Source organism: Lissotriton vulgaris, chromosome 1_1 (genome assembly GCF_964263255.1).
Source record: "Lissotriton vulgaris chromosome 1_1, aLisVul1.2, whole genome shotgun sequence".
Classification (NCBI taxonomy): Eukaryota; Metazoa; Chordata; class Amphibia; order Caudata; family Salamandridae; genus Lissotriton; species Lissotriton vulgaris.
In genome coordinates this window covers 821818424-821840049 of record NC_141685.1, presented here as the reverse complement: position 1 = coordinate 821840049, position 21626 = coordinate 821818424, and positions in this window count along the sequence as shown.

The following is a 21626-nucleotide window of genomic DNA, read 5'->3' as shown; positions in this document are numbered from 1 at the left end:
ATGAGTTACAGAAATATCGGAAAATAATACTGTGATGCAAAAATATTGTGATGCAGAAATATCTTTGTCAAGAATGTTGATTTTTCAGGTAAGCAATTTCATTGGCAAGAATATCGTTTTTGTTAATATTGTTTTCAATTATACAGTTGTGTAAGGAAACAACCCTTTTTTGCAGGTTTTCCCCCACTTATTGCTCCCACTTGGACTATTAGCTGCTGGCGTTTCGACTCCGAGAGTGTACTAAGACCTGCTGACCAGACTCTAGTGCCAGTGTTCTGACCCATTACCAAAGTTATGTCGAATTAGATATACCAAGGGCTGCGGCACTGTTTGTACCATTGTGAGTGTGAGAAATAACAAAATGCCTACCAGCCTGTTACTTCAGACTGGAAGAGCGGTGTGTTCACTCCTAGTTTGACTTTACCATTAAGACCAATAGCAAAGCCACCCCTTTCCTTAATAGTATATGTAAGTCTCCCTTAAGGAAGGCCTATGGAGCCCTATGGCAGGGAGCTGCATATTGTTAAGCAAGACATATAGGTGTAGCAGCAAAATTGTTGTTTTGCTGAGGGAAGTTAGTAGCCCCATTGGCTAACACAGTGTTACCGGTTGGCTTCCCATACTGGCTAACTTCTAAATGGGAGTACCTAACTGGGTACTGCAAGGTATCAAATTAATCATGGCATTAAATCCGACTTCATGCCCAAGTAACTTTTAGAAAGATGCCACTCTCTGGTTTTTGACGTTTAAGGCGTTAATTTCCTAAAGGCTGGAACTTGACTGGAAAAGACTCTGGGTCCAGGTAACTGGCCAAAGTAACTCCACTGGACTCCTAGACCTTCACATTGTCGTATTTGGTCTCCCAAGTCAGGCCGGAGTCACTGTTTCGAACTATTCAAAAGTTTCCAATTCTTTGTTGACCAGTTCTTGTTTGTGGATGGCTTTAAATGTATTTATATGTTCTAAAATTTGTATCTCCAGAATCCTCTGGTGGATTTTGATGATCAAAAACTCTAAGAATTCATAGAAATAAGTTCTATTTTTATAACTTGGTCTTGTGTCTCTTTCTTGCTGTGTGAATTACTTATTCCATTGTTTGGTGCTGTTAAATGGTTTACACTATGTTCCTTAGTAAAGCCACAGCTACAGAGGGTTGAGCAAACGTGAAAGAAACAAGCTTGACTGGACCCAAAACAGTTTTTATGAGTGTATTACATGATAAAGCCCTACACCAATATCATATAACACACCAAAATCCTCACAAGTTGTAAAAAATATCATTTTTGAATTATTTTTGTGTTTTAGTATGTATATTCATTCTGTTAATATTATTTTTACAGTTGTTAATAATATTTTTAAATTATGTTTGCAATTTATTTTAAGCAATTTATAATTGTACATTTTATTGGTAATAGTAATTTATTGTGTGGTAGCAGGTTGCTAGGTTTGTATGGGTCTAGGGTTTTTAATTGATTGATTATGAATGATGTAAATTGTGTAATAATTATATTTCTCCAGGTTATATATTAGGTATGGCTGCTGGGTTTGTCGGAGTATAGGGTGGAAATATAGGTAATATTCAATAAATTAATTAATTAACAATAAATTATGAATGTATTATTAATTATTTACTTGATTCTTGATTAATCATATAAATTATGTAGTAATTATATTTTTTACGTTATATATAAGGTGCGGGTTGCTGAGTTTGTAGGGGTGTAGAGTGGGAAGATAAGTAATAATTAATTAATTAACAATTAATTATTAATTAATTATACATTTAATTGGTTAATAATCATGTCAATTGTGTTGTACTTACTTATTTTAGTTATATTGTTTTGTGGGTGTATAGTGTGGTCGGTTAATTAAGTAATACATTAATGGCAATTGTTTTTGATGGATAACACATTTTTTTTGTTTTTTAACAATATTAGTGTGAATTAATATTTTGTTTTTTGATAGTTTTGTGCTTACCATTATAAGTATAGGGAAACAATATTTTTATAATCGATATTTTTGACACAATAGTTCTATATTTCGATATTGTTGTGATCGACATTTTGTCAATGATCAAAGCCACATACATTGCCGAAAAGGGTTGGTTTTTGGGCCTTGTCCTGTAGTGGGTGTCATTCCTACTCACACAGGTGACGTACATTTTTGATCAGGGAACTTGGGGGAATGCTGTGTGATAGGAAATGTATGAATTCCTGCAGATTCCAGAACCTTCAATCACAGAAATATAAAGGAAATGTGTATTTAGTCACAGTTTGCGATTTGCATGGTCTTCTGATCTACTTAGCCCAGTTTTAGAATCCAGTGTGAAAGGCTCCGATTTTACCATCTTGGGCGATTTCAACCTACATCTAGAAAAAAGCTCTGACACAGCGGCATCAACATTTAGGGATGCACTGGCCAATCTAGCCCTGGAATAGATGGTCAAGCAGGACACTCAGAGAGCCAGCCACACTCTCGATGGGATCCTTACTTCCTGTAGTGGCATAAAAATAGTGGAAACCTTGCAGGTCCCATGGTCAGACCACAAGGTGATTATCTTCTCTATGGAGGTGAAAGAAGAGGCAACCGTGCCCGCCCCAGAACCTAAGAGTGTCACATACCATGATTGGTCGAGGACCAATTCCCCGATATTATTAGAAAACTTCAGTTATCAACTCCTGAACTGGCCCCGGACTGTAACACTGCCACTTATCAAATTACACATTGGATACATTCAGCAGTTAAAGTTGCAGTCCCTCAAAGAAAAGTCATTTTTAAGAGGAAAACCCCATCCCAATCTTTGTTCTCCGAAGGTTTTAGGACGCAAAAATAAAACTGCAGGAAAGCTGAGAGAAGATGGAGGACCAACTACGATCTAGGGCCAAAGGAAGACTATAAAGCCTCCTTGGCCGCCTACAAAAAACGAGGCAAAAAACTCTAGTAAGGAACTCTTTGCCACAGTAAAAAAATTAACAAAAATTGACAGCAATAACTCGGTAGCAATGAGCTCCGAATTTTGCAATAATCTGGGCGAATTCTTCGTCAATAAAGTAACCTCAGGATATGAGTTTTTGTAAAAGGACTGACAAAGACATACCCGCACAACCAAGATCTGAACCTAACAAGGAACCTCCTCTGATACAACAGGGTCCGTGGTTCCAAATCCTGCAACCCTCAGCGGAGCAGATTCGGCAAGTAGTTAAGACCACCAGATCAGGCGGTCCGATGGACCCTTGCCCACAAAAGGTTATGCAGCTTTTCCCCGAATTTCTAAGCAAACAACTGGAAAAGCTGTTCATACAAATATTAAAGTCTGGCATCTTCCCTGATACATGGAAAACCAACTCGGTGATGCCACTATTAAAAAAAATCTAATCTAGACTCCGAAGAACCTGGCAACTATAGACCTATTGCAAGGATACCCTTCGCTGCAAAAGTGTTGGAGAAACTATTGAAGCTAGCCGAATTCCTCTCGGATGGAAACGCATTAGACCACTCATAGTTTGGCTTCCGAGAGGGACATGGAACAGAAACAGCGCTGCTTATGGCAGTGGAGGAACTCAGGAGTGTTCTTGATACCGGGGGATAGGCCGCCTTGGTTCTTTTGGACCTTTCGGCGGCCTTCGATACGGTCAACCATGAGACACTCCTGACCCGTCTGACTGAAGCCAGAGTTCACATTTCAGCATGTACGCTGCTGGCATCTTATCTGTCCAACAGAACTTTTATAGTGGAGCTGGGGGAGACAATATCAAAACCTTTTAGGTTCCTCAGGGGTCCTCCCAAAGCCCCACCCTTTTCAACCTGTATGTAGCACCTTTAGAGGCAATTATAAGGAATTGTGATTTCATTCCGGTTTCATATGCCAACGTCACCCAAATTGTGGTGTCCATTGCCAATGATGCTAAAGAGACGGCTGAGAAATTCAGGTTCTGCATGACACAAGTCAAGCATTGGATGCAGAGCAATTGATGAAATTGAATGGAGACAAAAGTGAAGTAATGTTACTAGGATCAAATCCAAACATATGGTCCCCAGAGTGGTGGCCAGACAGTCTGGGCAACTGCCCATCCCCAGTAAACAAAGTGAAAGACTTGGGTATGACTCTGGACAACAAACTTTCATTTGATGCTCAGTCTAGCAAACTGGCATCATCAGTTTGGTACATACTGAAAATGATAAGGAAGCTCCTACCATGTATCCCGTTTGATGCCCGGAAAACGGTGGTAACAGCCCTGGCCTTGTCAAGGCTAGATTATGGTAACGCCTTGTATGCCGGTGCCCAGGCCCAAATCCTAGCAAAACTTCAACGCTTGCACAATGCAGCAGCGAGGCTGGTGCTGGACATCCCCAAGTATGAGCCAATCGCCCATAGACTAAAGTCCCTCCACTGGCTTCCTATCACAGAAAGAGTGAAGTTCAAATCTGTCTGCCTGGCCTATAAGGCGCTTCACGGATCTGGCTCTCAGTTTTTGAAAACCCATCTCAAACTGTACGAGCCTTCCAGGACTCTTAGATCGAGTCAAGCTAAACTGCTTCAGGTCCCTAAACACAGATTGGCCAGATGGGGAGGGAGAAGCTTCCTGTTGCATACAGCTATGGCCTGGAACCTTCTCCCAATCTCCATCAAAAATAGTCCATCATTGCTTTTCTTCAGGAAAGAAGTGAAAACATGGCTTTTCACTGCCAGTTAGATCTAGTCCTGTTGGGGCCCGAGTCTCTTGAATCCACCCAGCGCCAAGGCGCCCAAGGGCATTCGCGCGCTTTACAAAATTATAAATCAAATCAAATCAGATCTTTAGAACCACAGAAGTCACACCATTCTGGACACCCCTGGGTATCTAGTTTTCAGAAAAGTCTGGGCATGGTAGGTTTTCCTTGGTGGTGGCTGAGTTAGGGCTCAAAATCAGATGTTAGCCAAGTAGTAAAAAAAAGTATGGACTGTGCTGAGTAAAATTTTATGCCTTCAGTTTACATTTTGTGTGTGTATTTTGTTGTGGGTGCTATGCCCAGCCACACGAGTGTGGCACCATTTAATTGGGAGTCATATGAAACAGAATAGTAGAACACAGGTTATTACCAATTGGATTTTTCTGCATTTGTATCTACCAAATGTGAAATAGTTTGTAAAAAAGAAGACATTTTGCAAAATAACATCTGAATCCCATTAGTATGCCCTTAAAATTAGCATTTGGTGCACATTTCAGAAATACCTAGATTTTCTTCATACCAGTTTTTCTTTCTTTATATTTTACGGTATGAATTTCTCTATACTCTGTACACAATGAAAAACTATTGTAAGGTGCAGCTCTGGGTACCTCGGGTTCCTAGAGAACCCATGAATCCTATATATTTTCGTGATCAGAAGGATCTAGCAGACATACTGGTGTATTGCTCTTGTAAATTGGCCATTGTGGCGACGTTACAGGCGAAAATGTTGTCACAAATGGCTGTTTTTCCTACTCATTGCACAGCACATCATAAATTCAGTCAAATAACAAATTACACAGATTACACAAAAAACAAACAAAGCAATATACATTACAACTCGTACTGTCTTAACATTTTCTATTGTAGTACAGGTACATATTCTCGCACCTTAGTGAAGAGAGAATAGAAAAAAGAAAAGAATAAATAAATAAATAAATAAATAAATAAATAAATAAATAAATAAATAAATAAATAAAAATAAAAGTAATAGAGTTAAACATCAATATTCTCATCCTTCCATCTTGCTATCGGTTCCTAGATTTTTAGTCCCAACTTCCTGTCTTTCTTTCCTTTCCTAGCATATAGTGCCTTTTCCAAGCTATATATCCTGAGTACTCTGGCTAACCATTGCTGATATACTGGTGCCAGTGGGTCTAGCCAGGCTGTGGCAATACATAATCTTAAGATTGCCATTGCCACAAAAACAAAGTACCCGCCTTCCCTCTGGACACCATCCGCATTCACTCACAGCATTATTATTGACTGTGTTAAAGTAATCTGCATTTCTAGTGTCCTCCGTAAGAATGTCTCAATGCCCGTCAAGAGCATGGAGAGATGGGGACATGTTGCAAATATATGCAAACTATCAGCCTGCATACTCCCGCATCTTGGGCAATTAATGCCCGTCAATCCCCCCCATTGTGCTATTTTTGCCGGGGTATAATATAACCGGTAGAGTGTTTTATAATGCTGAGCCTGTAATGCAGCACAACACAAGATATTCTGACCCATATCTAATGAAATCTTAAAACATTATTTTCCAATCTCTAGTTTATTTGCCCAGGTTTCCCGCCATTTATCAAAGTCATCTTGCTTATATTCAATTAATTCATGGTAAAACCTCTTAATTGTGCAGTCTACCCCTCCCTGCACCACCTCCAGTATAGAATTTTTATCAAAACCCGCGGGTCTACCTGTTTTGTTTGCTAAGAAGCTCCTTATTTGTAAGTATTTAAAAAACTGTCTTGTGTCCACTCCATATTTTAATTGAATCTCGGAAAATTGCATAATACCCTGTGTACCCATGATATCACCAACCTTTATAATTCCCTTTCTGCCCCATTCTTTAAAAACTGCATCAGCAAAAATATCTTGTGGAAAGACTGAATTACTAATAATTCTCATATATCTGTTGTATTTCCCTAACCCATATCGTTTACAAAAAGCCTTCCAAATATTATATGCTGAAATAATCGTTTTGAATCGCATTCTCTTGAAATAGCTCCAGTCAATTTGTTTCAATAACATATTTTCAGCCTCTTCTCCCAGTGCTAGGTCATATATTGCTAAAGTTCCTAGGTCGTTCTCCCCTTCCATCTCTGCGCCCTCTATCAATCCTGTCATATACTGCAAAGCGCAAAAAACACAGTTGATGGACAGAATGTAGAACAATGTCATACATTCACCCCAGTACAAGGATCTGGGCCAAAATCCATCGTTTTTTGCACTCCACACCACCCTGGGTTAGACACTGGCTATATACAAATCAGATCTGACCCTGTGCCTCATGGGAACAGTCCAGTCCGAACTACCAAGCCATGTCTTTCCCAGACCGGAATCAAGCATCCAAGGACCGGTTTCTGGCTATCAGCCTTCATCAGCCTGGATAGCTTAACTCCAGTGGTGTGGAGAGCCTGGGACTCACGTCTGAGTATACCCAGCACACTCGGGGTGAAAATTGCAAAAAACACAGTTGAAGGACAGAATGTAGAACAATGTCATACATTCACTCTAGTACAAGGATCTGGGCCAGAATCCATCGTTTTTTTGCACTCCACACCACCCTGGGTTAGACACTGACTATATGCAAATCAGCTTTGACCCTGTGCCTCATGGGAACAGTCCAGTCCGAACTACCAAGCCATGTCTTTCCCAGACCGGAATCAAGCATCCAAGGACCGGTTTCTGGCTATCAGCCTTCATCAGCCTGGATAGCTTGACTCCAGTGGTGTGGAGAGCCTGGAACTCACGTCTGAGTATACCCAGCACACTCGGGGTGAAAATTGCAAAAAACACAGTTGATGGACAAAATGTAGAACAATGTCATACATTCACCCCAGTACAAGGATCTGGGCCTAAATCCATCAATTTTTTTGCACTCCACACCACCCTGGGTTGCACACTGGCTATATGCAAATCAGCTCTGACCCTGTGCCTCATGGGAACAGTCCAGTCCGAACTACCAAGCCATGTCTTTCCCAGACCGGAATCAAGCATCCAAGGACCGGTTTCTGGCTATCAGCCTTCATCAGCCTGGATAGCTTGACTCCAGTGGTGTGGAGAGCCTGGGACTCACGTCTGAGTATACCCAGCACACTCGGGGTGAAAATTGCAAAAAACACAGTTGAAGGACAGAATGTAGAACAATGTCATACATTCACTCTAGTACAAGGATCTGGGCCTAAATCCATCGTTTTTTTGCACTCCACACCACCCTGGGTTAGACACTGGCTATATGCAAATCAGCTCTGACCCTGTGCCTCATGGGAACAGTCCAGTCCGAACTACCAAGCCATGTCTTTCCCAGACCGGAATCAAGCATCCAAGGACCGGTTTCTGGCTATCAGCTTTCATCAGCCTGGATAGCTTGACTCCAGTGGTGTGGAGAGCCTGGGACTCACGTCTGAGTATACCCAGCCCGCTCGGGGTGAAAATTGCAAAAAACACAGTTGATGGACAGAATGTAGAACAATGTCATACATTCACCCTATTACAAGGATCTGGGCCTAAATCCATCGTTTTTTTGCACTCCACACCACCCTGGGTTAGACACTGGCTATATGCAAATCAGCTCTGACCCTGTGCCTCATGGGAACAGTCCAGTCCGAACTACCAAGCCATGTCTTTCCCAGACCGGAATCAAGCGTCCAAGGACCGGTTTCTGGCTATCAGCCTTCATCAGCCTGGATAGCTTGATGTCCATCACCACCCCCTTTTGTACCGCTTTTGGCCGCCATAAGTGTGGCAGGGTATACTCAGACATGAGTCCCTTGCTCACTTTGCCACTGGATTCAAGCAAGCCGGGCTGAAGACGGCTAGAATTCCAGAAACCGGTCCTCGGAAGCTTGTTTCCGGTTCAGGGAATACATGGCTTGGCAGTTCGGGCTGGACTGTACCCATGAGGCACAGGGTCAGACTGATTTGCATATAGCCATGTCTGAACTGGGGTGGCAGAGTAGGCTAAAGAACGGTGATGGATTAAACCCAGATCTTTTGACTGGGTGGGAGTGTTTGATTGATTCAGATGCTCCGTCCATCACCATCCCCTTTTGTAACGCTTTTGGCCACCATTAATGTGGCAGGGTATACTCAGACGTGAGTCCCTTGCTCACTTTGCCACTGGATTCAAGCAAGCCGGGCTGAAGACGGCTGGAATGCCAGAAACCGGTCCTCGGAAGCTTGTTTCCGGTCCAGGGAAGACATGGCTTGGCAGTTCGGGCTGGACTGTACCCATGAGGCACAGGGTCAGACTGATTTGCATATAGCCATGTCTGAACTGGGGTGGCAGAGTGGGCTAAAGAACGGTGATGGATTAAACCCAGATCTTTTGACTGGGTGTGAGTGTTTGATTGATTCAGATGCTCCGTCCATCACCACCCCCTTTTGTACCGCTTTTGGCCGCCAAAAGTGTGGCAGGGTATACTCAGACGTGAGTCCCTTGATCACTTTGCCACTGGATTCAAGCAAGCCAGGCGGAAGACGGCTGGAATGCCAGAAACCGGTCCTCGGAAGCTTGTTTCCGGTCCAGGGAAGACATGGCTTGGCAGTTCAGGCTGGACTGTACCCATGAGGCACAGGGTCAGACTGATTTGCATATAGCCATGTCTGAACTGGGGTGGCAGAGTGGGCTAAAGAACGGTGATGGATTAAACCCAGATCTTTTGACTGGGTGTGAGTGTTTGATTGATTCAGATGCGCCGTCCATCATCACCCCCTTATATACTGCAAAGCAGCCGCCCAATAATATAACTTTATATCTGGTAATGCCCAACCGCCTCTATCTCTTGGTAGTACCATAAATCATAACGCCCTTCTAGTTTTACCTTTGGACCATATAAATCTGTTTATCATAGACTCTATATTCTTAAACCAGATGTTGTTAAAAAATAACGGGATTGCCCTAAATATATAAAGGAATTTTGGGAGTACTAACATCTTTATGATATTAGTTCGTCCTACTATGGATAAATGCAAATTGTGTATCCTGTTTAAGTCCCTTTTCACTTTGTTAATTTACAGGGGTTATATTTAATTCCACCAAATTACCTAGATCTGATGTAACTGTGATCCTTAAATATGTACCCGCTTGTACTACCCTATAGTCATGGCACACCACATTTTTGTTCTTAAAAATTTGTGTCTTTGGAGGTGTTTAAAGAGTAGCCTGAAACGCTGCCAAAATTCTGAGCCTCTAATTCCACACATGAAATAGCCTCCGTAGGGTTAGGTGTAAGGACCGCCATATCATCGGCATATGCGAGAATCTTGCATTCCCCCTATGTGTGATTAATGGAGTGATGTTCTCATTTATCGCCATTCTGCGAATCAAAGGGTCCAAATACATAGCAAACAACAAGGGGGATCACGGGCATCCCTGCCTTGTTCCCCTCTTGATTTGAACTGGCAAAGTTATCCCTGCGTTTACCCTGATATCTGCTACCGGAGCTCTGTAAAGTGCTCTAATTGCCTTGACGAAGCCCTCCCCAAACCCTGCCCTTTTTAAAACACACCACAGATAATCCCAGGAGAAACAATCAAACGCTTTCTCAGCATCTAAAAGCATTACCCTGTGATCTCCATGGTGTCGAATAAGGTAATCAACTTCCGTGTATGGTGGGTGGTACCTCTCCCAGGTATAAAACCATGTTGATTACTACTAACTAACGTAGCTATAACCCTTGCAAATCTTATTGCCAGCGCCTTTGAATAAACTTTTGTATCGGCTTCATTAACGTTATTGGTCTGTAGGAACCGGGCTCATTAGGTGGCTTCCCTTTTTTTAATATAATAACTATCTCTGCCCTGGCCCAGGATCCAGGTATAGATACCCCCATCTGCGCTTGCTGTATTGTATTAATCAGGTCTTTACCCAATACCTCCCAGAACACCATAAAAAATTCTAACAAAATTTGAACTGGCCCTGCTGCCTTTCCAGAAGGGAGGCTCGTCTTAGACTCTTTCATCTCCTCTGGTTCTAACAGAGAGTCTAACAACTGTCGCTCTATCTCACCTAACATCACCAGGGGAATATTATGCAAATATGCCGCTATTGCCCCAGGGTCCTTCCCTTGTTTTTCATCATATAAATATGAATAGAATTGTCTAAATACCTCCCTTACCCCCTGAGTATCCATGACTAAAGTCCCTGACCTATTCCTGATTTCTCTTACCTCCCCTATCGCAGCCTTTTGCCTTGCCCTTACCGCTAATGTACGCCCCACCATTCGCTAACCTCATGGCATTTTTCCCTATTTGCCGCGTATATCCTTGCAGCTTTTACTGCTATGTCCTGCTCAGCGTCCATTTTTGCTTTTGCTAGTTTGTTAAGAGCCTGCTCCAATGGTCTACCCGCGGCAGCGCATTCACTCAGTTCCCCCTCCGCTTGTAACAACGCAAGGCTTAGTGCCTGGTTTTTCAACTGCTCCTGCTTTCGTTTATTACAGTTATAGCTCAGAGTTTCCCCTCTGATTCCCGCCTTGAGACTGTCCCAAACCATGGCGATTGCTGCACTCCCCCTATTTATCTCTAAAAATCCTTCAATCCATTGTGTCATATGTTGAATATAATTCTCATCTTCTAAGAGTCCTCTCTCAAAAGTCCAGGCTCTTACCCCATTATTAGTTGGAACTAATGATAAACTTAAAATTAAGGGATTATGATCAGAGAGTATACGTGGTAGCCTCTCAATTTCGGATGTAAATAGGCAAACCCGGGAGATCAAGAAGTAGTCTAATCGCACACTCACCCTATGCGGTGTTGAATAATAAGTAAACCCCTTTTCCCCTGGCTTCAGGCTATCCCAGACATCTGTTAAAGCATTATTTCTTGCAAGATCACGAATTGCTCGGAAAACCCTCTTCTTCCTACCTTGATAAGTAAAGCGCGTTCCTACCCCCAGACCTAACCCATCAGCCCCATTAATATTAAAATCCCCAGCCAATACGATAGGTGGGGCCCAGGTGGCTAACTCAAGATCCAAAAATTCAAAAATTTCCGGGTCATCCCCCGTCGAACCATAAACTGAACCCAGAGTAATCCATTCGCCACCAATTAGACACTCTACGAGGGCCCACCATCCCAATACATCCTCCAGTTTTTTTTCCGGTCACAATGCCCCTGCCTCTAGATAATATAGCAACACTCCTATTTCTAGTACCTTGTCTCGAGGAGGCTAAGCCCGTGAACCCCAACTTATCCAATAGAGCCACTTCTGTTGCCATTATATGCGTCTCCTGGAGGAGCAGGAAATCAACCCTCATCTTCTTTAATGAAATGGATACTTTTTACCTCTTCTGTCTGTCGTTTAATCCACACACATTCCATGCCAAAATACGAATACCCATTAAAATACATCAGGTGTCTGACCTAACCACTTAAGCCCGCATTTTATTCTCAAAAAATTCAAAGAGACATGTACATTCTTAACTTGTTTAATGCCTACACCCCTGTGTCTTTTTTTGTGTTTTATATATTTTATCAATGTGCTGTGCCCCGTTCCCTCCCCCTTGACCCTCCCCCCCAGTAAGTCCCGCCCTATCTTGCCCCCCCCCCCCTTACTGGCAAATAGGTCCGTCGGACCTATGTGTGACAGCTGTGACCCCGGATCTGTCGCTCCCCCCATTCTCTCCCTATGTTAACTCCTTCATCATGAAAATGCTATCTCCCTCCCAGATAATGTTACTGGCACACCATATTGCCTTCTCTACTTTGCTTAAATCACCATCTAGCCCTTTCTTAGATCTATTGCTGTGACTTTCTAATGCCTTGAGCCACCAAAGCCAGCGCGTCTGGACGTGCTCCATTTTATTTTATCCACACCAAATATTCTCGAGCCTTTATCTCTGAATAAAATATCTTGGATTGTCCGTTTCTGATAATTTTGAGACGGCTGGGGAACATTAAATATGCCTCACACTCAAGGTTACGAAATGGAGTTATTAGCTCCCTCATCCGCCATCTCCTTCCCACTGTGGTGTGGCAGAAGTCAGGCCTTGCGAAGAATTCTACATCCTTATAGTGGCGTTTGGCCTGTGGTTTTGCTTTTGCCATAATTTCCTCTCTCAAGAGATAATTACCTACATAAATCAATATTGCTCTTGGTTTGCCTAAAGTGTTGCCCTTAGTCTGTGTGCGTGCTGAACTTCAGCTTCCCAATTCCACCCTGTTATATCAGGTAATGCCGCTCTCAGTAGGTCAATTACATAAGCCCTCACATCCTGCCCTTCCTTCCCCTCCGCCACACCAAGGAGTCTTATATTGTTCCTTCTTTGTCTGTTCTCGAAATCCTTGAGTTTCCATAATACATCTGACGTGGTCCTCTCTTGCTCCTGTTTAAACTCTTGCCACTTGCCAACCTTGTCCTACAGATTCCCTGTTCTTTCTACCACCTCTGTGACTCTGGGCACTAAGTGCAAGTACAATTTATTCATTTCCCGCAGGAAACCCTGTATCTTCTTACTCTCCTGCCTTGCTCTTCGACTCTCCGACCTGGCCTCCCCCTGCATCTGTTTTAAGGTAGAGAATAGTAAGTCAAACCCCGAGGCCTGAGCTTGATCTTCTCCTTGTGGGCGCTCTGGGGGTGACATGGATCCTCCCCCATCCTGGTATAACTGTGAGGTTGCAGAATAATCCCAGTCTAGCCTCTTTATCACATCCGTCTGCGGGGGGCTTGTAGCAATTTTTGATCTGCTCCTGCATGCAAGAGCCTTTGACTTCCTTCTGGGGGAGGGCTTTTGAACTGTATCCCCTTCAACTTCCGAAGTATCTGAGTTGCTCTTGTAAATTGGCCATTGTGGCGACGTTACAGACGAAAATGTTGTCACAAATGGCTGTTTTTCCTACTCATTTCCAATTTTTTATTTTATTTTAACAGTTAGTTTCTTTGGATAAACCTTGAGGCATCTACAAAAATTACCCCTTGCTGAATTCAGAATGTTGCACCATGTTCAGAACTATATAGCTTTCTGGCATCACCCATGTGTTTCACACCTGTGTGCACCAGAAACTGGAAGTAGTTTGAAAGCAAAAAAATTGAAAAATGGGCTACCTCTTAGAAAAAATGTCAAAACTGTGATAACAAAATGTTTTTTTGATACTGTTCTGCATGTTCCTGAACATCGGGAAGATGGTGATTTTAGTACAGCAAACCTTTTGTTGATGCCTTTTCTAGGAATAAAACACACTTTTTTGCAGAACACTGTTCTCCCATTTCCCCCCAAAAACCCCACAATTTAGCTATATTTTGGTAATTAACATCAGTATTGGGAAGTTGTATCCACCCTCCATTTTCTATTGTGCTATAGAAAGACAATCCAAAGTGGATCCTGCTGGTCCTAGAAACCATGTATGATTAATACCATATGTATGCCACACATCCAGAATGAATACACTCATGTGACTAGCACATGGAATGTCAATGCTAAAGTTTGATTGTTACACAGAAACAGAACTTTAACTGAGTGGGGTTGGTAGGCTGCACTGGTCTCTGATACAGTTAAAAAGTGTATTCAGCACAATTCATTAACAAAGATCAGTAAGATCCACAAATGTTTCATGACAGCAAAGTGTGCATGCTTGGCGTGCCCCTGCCAGGCCACTGAAAAAGTCCTGGGCATTGAAATTGCCATGGCAGGCCTAGGCCTCAGTGCACATGTTATATTTGCATGTTTTCTGGGCCAGGAAAAAGTCAAGATCCAAATTTTACATGCTATCCTATCGCTGAGGGCATGGGTATATGCATGCGGGGTATAATCCTGTCCTTACAGAATTGGTAACTTTGGATATTATACATTAACATATGGTTAAAAATAATTACATTCAAATTAGAAAACAAGTTTGAAATACAGCAAATTTTATAAAAATGAAAATGAAAATCCACTGAAATTCGCAAGTTATGGTTAGCTCCACAACCCATAACTCGCACCACAGCTATGCAAACCTTAACTTACACACCAAATGCAATACAGTTATTAAAGCACTAATGAGGTCCTGGGGAGGGAGGGCCAGCAGAAGAAGAGCTTCTACATTCTGAAACCTTCATAGTTTAATAATCAATTATTTGGAGTGATATAAAAAACACCATGTCTAACTGTGCATTTTCAATTCTCTGAACTTCAGTCACCATAGACGCCATTTAACCTTGAGAGCACCTTTAATTTTTTCTACATAATCTCCAGAAGGCAGGAAACTGCATTAACAGGGTTGTTCAAAATAGCCCTGTAGACCAAGTCAGGAAACTGTCTAAACCATTTCTTGATGGCAGAGGCAGGAATAGCTCTCACACAATCCTATAGCAGCAGGTGGGTATCATTTCTGCCATCTTTCATTATATCACTGCCCTGGGGCCCCTACACATATCTTGAATGCAATCAACACCTCACTTCTCACAGTTATTTTCCCATCATCCATGAAGACTGGTGAAATACACTCCTTGATCATAAAACCCATCCTTGACAAAGGGGAGATGTGCTACTGCTGCCCCATCACACCCCTTTCCATCTTTGGAAAAATCTTTGAAAAAGCGAACCGATCTAAGCAACCTCCTCCAAAACTACTAATTTGGGGGTTTTCTGTGCTGGAGTGCAGAGACTACCATATACAGGCAATCTTTGACATTATATCAACCTTTAATAATGGTGATCCATGTTTCTTGGTTCTGCTTTTTCTGTCTGTGGTTTTTAATATCCTGGATCTCCGTGTCTTACTTGGAATTCTACAGTCTGGCGTGGATGTCACAGCTATAAAATGGATCTCCTCTTACCTTACTAGCAGAATAACTTTTGGTTAAATAGAGACCTCTAATCCCTGTCTGATGTGGAGTTCGACATAGTTCTGTATTTGCTGCCATGATGTTTAACCTCTAAATGATACCACTGGATCAACTCCTTAGCAATAAGCTATCTCTATATCATCGCAAAACTCTTTTGATCAGCTCTGCGCTCTACAAAACCCCAATAACCATCAAACCAATACTCTATTTACAACCAACTATGTCTCAAAGGGTCATTGTCTAAAGATATACTCAAACTCATACCCTGCCTGGACTTTATTCATTCTGAATACCTACAATATATTTAAAAATTCTACACCGTAAAGATTGAGCTTGACCTTATAAATGGAATAATCACTAAACCCCTCATTCCGGATTGGGTCATAAGTATGCATGCACATTTCATTCTCTCCTAACAACATTCGGATTTCCCATGGATCTGCTCTATCCTTCTAGGATCATATCACAAAATAGCACATGCAACTAAGGCCCTTCATACAATGGTGGTCGGTCGTGCCACCGACCGCCAGGGTTTCAGGCAGGTGAACGTCCGACCCTGTGGCGGGTACTCCAAGAGATGGGAGTGCCCAGCAATTTACTAAACATGAAAGTGAGGCTGCACATAAACAATTATGTGGAGGTGAGGTGTGGCCAGGCTGGTGAGCTGTCAAAGCCCTTCTCCTTAAGTAGAGGGGTAAGACAGGGGTGTATACTTGCCCCAATGCTTTTTCCCTTTACTTCAACTGCCTTATAGACAACCTGGGGCAGAGTAGTAGTGATGCCCCTAGACTGGTGAAAATGAGGATTCCTGCCCTCATGTTTGCTGATGATACTCTTTTGCTGTCAAATTCCCCCATGGGCTTGCAAAAGCTCCTAGATCGTTTTGAACAATTTTGCAGGGATAGGGGCTTGGAAACCAATATAGGCAAAATGAAGTGCATAATTCTGAACCGAGGGCACTTAACCAGGTCTAACCCTGTTCTAGCAGAGTCTTCCCTTATAAGAGTGCAATCATTCATGTTCCTGGGTATTACAGTCACTGAACATAATGGGGGGGGGGGGGGGGGGGGACAGGCACACATCACCCAATGCTGGCACAAACTAGAGAAAATCCAGGGGGCATTTCCAAGGAGGAATATAGATCGCACTTTCGTCCAGCAAGCCCGGCCCTGCAAGTTTGTCAAACGCAAGCTCTGAGGTCAACTTTATATAGTGCAGAGCTATGGGCCCATGTGGATGTGACTAGCTTGACTTAGTTGAAAATTGATTTATCAGGTAACAGATAGTGTCCTTATTAGTACCTCATTGCTTCCCCTTAGACTTGGCCTTGGGATGAGACCTGTTAAAACTGGTATACGTTCAATCTTGCACTGGAAGAGGCTCTGGACTACTCTGGAGCTCCAACAGTACTGGCTTAGTCTACATTCTCAGCCTTGCAGGCTCTAGTAAAATTCCCTGTATCCGTTATGTGAGATCCCTCTTGGAGAAAATTGGACTTTTAACTATGTGGAGTATCCGAAACAAGTCAGCTGGGATCTCAAAGAACAGTATCAAAAATGTCTATTGGCAGCACATAGATATTGCAGCAAACAAAGAGGGAAGCAGAGGTTGTCTGACCAATGCATTCCTTGTAGTTAAGGATGCTTATAGCAGAAAAAACTTTATGGATGAGATCGAACCTCCTATGTCTAAGCTCCTGTTCCTGCGGTTTCGCTATGTGATTTTAATTGCACAACACCCTACCGTTGGGACAGCAAGGGCCAACCTTAGGGGTGACTTATATGTAATAAAGTGGTAAGGCTAGGCAAGAGGGTGAAAATGGCAGTTTGACATGACATTGTGACATTGTATTCAGGCTGCAATGGCAGGCCTGGGACACGTTTTACAGTGCTACTTCAGTGGGTGGCTCAGTAAGTGTTGCAGGCCCTCTGGTGGATTTTAATTTACAGGCCCTGGGCATATGGTTTACCACTCTACAAGGGACTTATACATAAATTAAATATGCCAAAGAGTTATATGCCAATCTTACCATGTTTTAAGGAGAGAGGTCAAGAACTTTAGCAGTGATAAAGTGCACATAGTCCTAAGGCCAACACAATGAATTCAGCAAAATGTGGGAGGAGGAAGGCAAAATGTTTTGGGGGTGACCCTGCAGAGAGGACCAGTTCCAATAGCATGGAATAGTAATTATTCCACTAATACAGGAAACTTAAGTGGTGGATTTCAATGAAGGCTAGCTCAGAGAAATAGGCTCTTAGACAACAATATTAAGGAATTGTTCTGAAGTAAATCTGGCCCAAGATATTATTTACCGGTCGAGCAAAATGTATACAAGCCTACAGCTTAGGTCCATATGCCATGTGCCGAAAGAACAAAATACCATTTAATACAGTTTAAGGTATATTGAACAAAGTGAAAAACACATAATACACTTTACTTAAAATGAATGGTGCAGTTCCTTTCAGTACCCAGTTGAATTATGACAATTTATTCTGTGATGATCTGCAGAGCTATTTGCTAAATACTAAACTACTAACAAATACCAGACACAGTCTTCCTTGCGTAGCCTTTATTTGTGCAAAGTGTGTACATGCACCATTCATAACATTCTTAGAGCCCATACTCCAGCTGTCCACAGAATCTGACTTTATTTTATAAGGTGGGTACTGCAGTCTACTGATACGGAGGTCTGGCCCGGGACCAGGGTTCAATTCCCGGCTCGGCAGGTCTTGTGCTCAATTTCCTCGGACCTGATAATTCTCGCCTCGGTGCCTATTCTAATCCTGGGTCCTACTCTGCAACTCTGGGCAATAGCTTGCCTAATCTCCACAACAGCCCCAACAGCGCTGGGATACCTGGATGCACCTGGGGGGTGCCCAGGAGTGGACATCTCACAGGAAAGCCAGGAAGGGTTCCTAAGCGGTGTACGGACAGCGCGGGACACCTCCGGTGGAGGTAGCTGTGCGCTTTACAAATGCCGGCATTTCATAGGCTCAGCTACAGCTGTGACTTCTCCATCACGCCGTAGTAAACCTTTTTCCAAGGGCACAACGGAGTAAGAACTGTCAGAGAATTGGCTAATTGTCTGCCCGTCAATTTAGGATGGGTGGACATACATTAGTTTTTTACTGTCCATCACTGCCAGGCAAACCATGGTGGTGAGGGACCGGTAAAATTTAAAAAATGAGCCCCTCGCCATGGCAGATAAATCCCATGGTGAGGGGGGCTTTATTTATTTCTATCTTTAAAAAAGAATCCTGTTGCAGGATTTTCTTTTTGTTAATTGCAGGATTTTCTTTTTGTTAATTAAGAAAGAAATCAATTTGGTGCAAGTCTCCATCATGTTGATGTAGCCCTGCACCAAAGTGCGACAGGGAATGACAAGCACCACAAAAGAAGCAGTTCCTGCTAATATATTAGATATGACCGTAGGCATGGCGGACATTTCTAAATTTAACAAGCAGAATCCCCGCCAGGATGACAGAGTAATTTACTCTGTCACCCTGGCGGAGAAATGAGTCGCCCACTGATATATATACCGCCCGGAATCTGGCTTCGTAAAGAAGTTCATAAATCCAAAATTCCCACTTTTACTACAGTGTGATTAAGCGCCTCATTTCGATGGCAGTGAGACCACCACCATCAGCCCATCGGTGGCAGTTCCATCGCCATCGGTCCCTGCCTCACCACCTGCTGCATTTTGATGGCGGGCGGATGGTTGACTGTTGGAGAGACTGACCACCGCGTATCGGACGTGCTCAAGGAGCCATCTCACCGTCAGAGGGAACCGCAATCCCTTCAATGGTGGCGGTGCTTGCCACACACCTCTGTAGGGATTACGATGTCCCTTCCCGCCGGCTGCTTCATGGTGGCTTATCTCCCATGAAAATGCAGGCAGAAAGGGACATTGGGGGCCCGCAGCAGGCCCCCTTCCCCTGGCTCTCAGACAAAGGACCTGGGGGGCATCTATGGTGCCCCATTACATATCCCTGCCCCGTGTTGCAGACATCGCATGGAGACTGCCACATAGTGCAGGGATATGCAAAATGTGTATTTTTTGTACTGCGCCGCAATACAACAAATACACTTTGAGACTGCCTTGAAGGCAGTCGCGTTGTAATTCCCATGGTGGGACCGCCAGCAGCAAGTCGGACAGTCCCATTCCTGATATGATGGCGGTCAGATGAAAGTCCGATCGCCATCATAAGGAGGCCCTAAGTTCCTGTTCAGGATTTGTGCTTACTGGCACTAAACGTCTGCTAGCTTCTTCTGTATATAAATTTCAACATGGCTCATGCATTTGTGCTTATAAGCCTTTTCTTCCCCTACACCCCTTCACCCATTGCCAGCCGATTCAACCCAATTCACCTCATAGGTAATCCAGCACCTTCTGCTGCAACTAGTTCAGAAAGTTTTGTAAAGCAGAGAAGACAGAGAATCTTAAGTATACACCTATGTGATAACAGGGCAATTAATTGGCAAATGACCAGACAGTGAGCTAAGGTTTATCCGTCACGTACAACTTGGTACAGCGAGTGCCCCTTTTGAAGGTCTTGGCTTTGGAGACTGCTTATGCAGGCTCATTAAGTGGTGCAAATATGTGTGACATGGTCAGGGTCCTACAGTCACAAGTGTCTCAAAGAATATATGACCTTACAACACATTCTATTACAACGCATACATTTACAACGTAGATTTTAAAATGCAACTACCATTATAACGCATGTTTTTATAATGGAAACCATTACAACGCATGTCTCTAAGGATACATAAAAATTGCCATTGCAATGCGTACCACTACAACATATATCAATGCAACGAATACCATTACAACGCATAATGACTGAACTGTTTTAAACATAGACATGTTATGGGCCCCAAAAAAATATTATAAAAAAATAAAAGTTTAATACTTCACAATTTTATTTATTAAAATAAATATTTGCCTGGATATAAATCAACATCATCTACTCAAAATGGCGGCTATTCTGAAACGAGACATTAAAAACAACATTTTACACAAACCATAATAAATATACATTCTGTCAGGTTCTGAATCACGTGAAAAAATAGATTTCCATTTCTTTTTTTATTTAAAATTCTTGTTAACCCCAAACAAACATATACATTCAGCTGACCACCATTTTGTACTCAGTGGTACACTGACTTCCCTGGTGACCACACACATCTGGAGTAGGAGGACAATTCTAAGAGCTTCAGCTTCAAACACTACCATCTATTGGCTGAAGTAACAGAAAGTTTTAAACAAAACACATTTAGATAGACAACAATTAATTACTAAACCTAAACCTATATTTCATTTTGCAATTACATTAAATTCACAGATCTTAGACATACAGATACAGCAAAACAGTACTTATCTTCTTACAAACGTAAGTGCATGTTTAACATAAATCATATTTAATTTTAAGCTAAAAAAAAAATCTATTTTATTTTTCGAATACATTCACAGACGTTGAAGAGAGATATACAGGTACCAAAAGTAATTTAAATCTCTGAAGAAATCAATGAGTAAGTTTAATCTAAAATATTTTTATAACCAAAAAACATATATATTTTTTGTTTTTTAAATAAATAATATATGTTATGAAAGACGCTGGACAGTTTTCTGAGGCAAACTTACTATTGTAACTCAGCAGTGTGCTTACCTCTTGGAAGGTGCTGGTCACTGGTGAGGGGCAAAATTACTATTTTATTTATTTATTTATTTGGGTTCTTGTAAAGCGCAGGAATTCGATCTCCGAAGAGATATCTCCGCGCTGTGTTGTACTGAGGATCAGTGGAAGCAAGAGGAATGAGTGACTTAACTAGGGTTGCTGGGTGGGAAACAGATACGTTTTTAGATATTTTCTGAAGGTGGTAAGATTGGAGTTCAGTCTTATGAATGGGGGTAATGAGTTCCATAGAGTAGGACCTCTAAAAGCTAGGGCTCGGCCTCCCTGTCTTTCTCTTCTGATCCTAGGGATCTGCAGCAGGGCTTGATTTTCAGATCTTAAGGATCTACCTGGCTGATACAGTTGGAAGATTTCATTTAAGTACCTAGGGCCAGTACCGTACAAGCATTTGTGGATGGTACAACAAATCTTGAATAGTACTCTCTGGCGAATTGGAAGCCAGTGTAGCTTGCTCA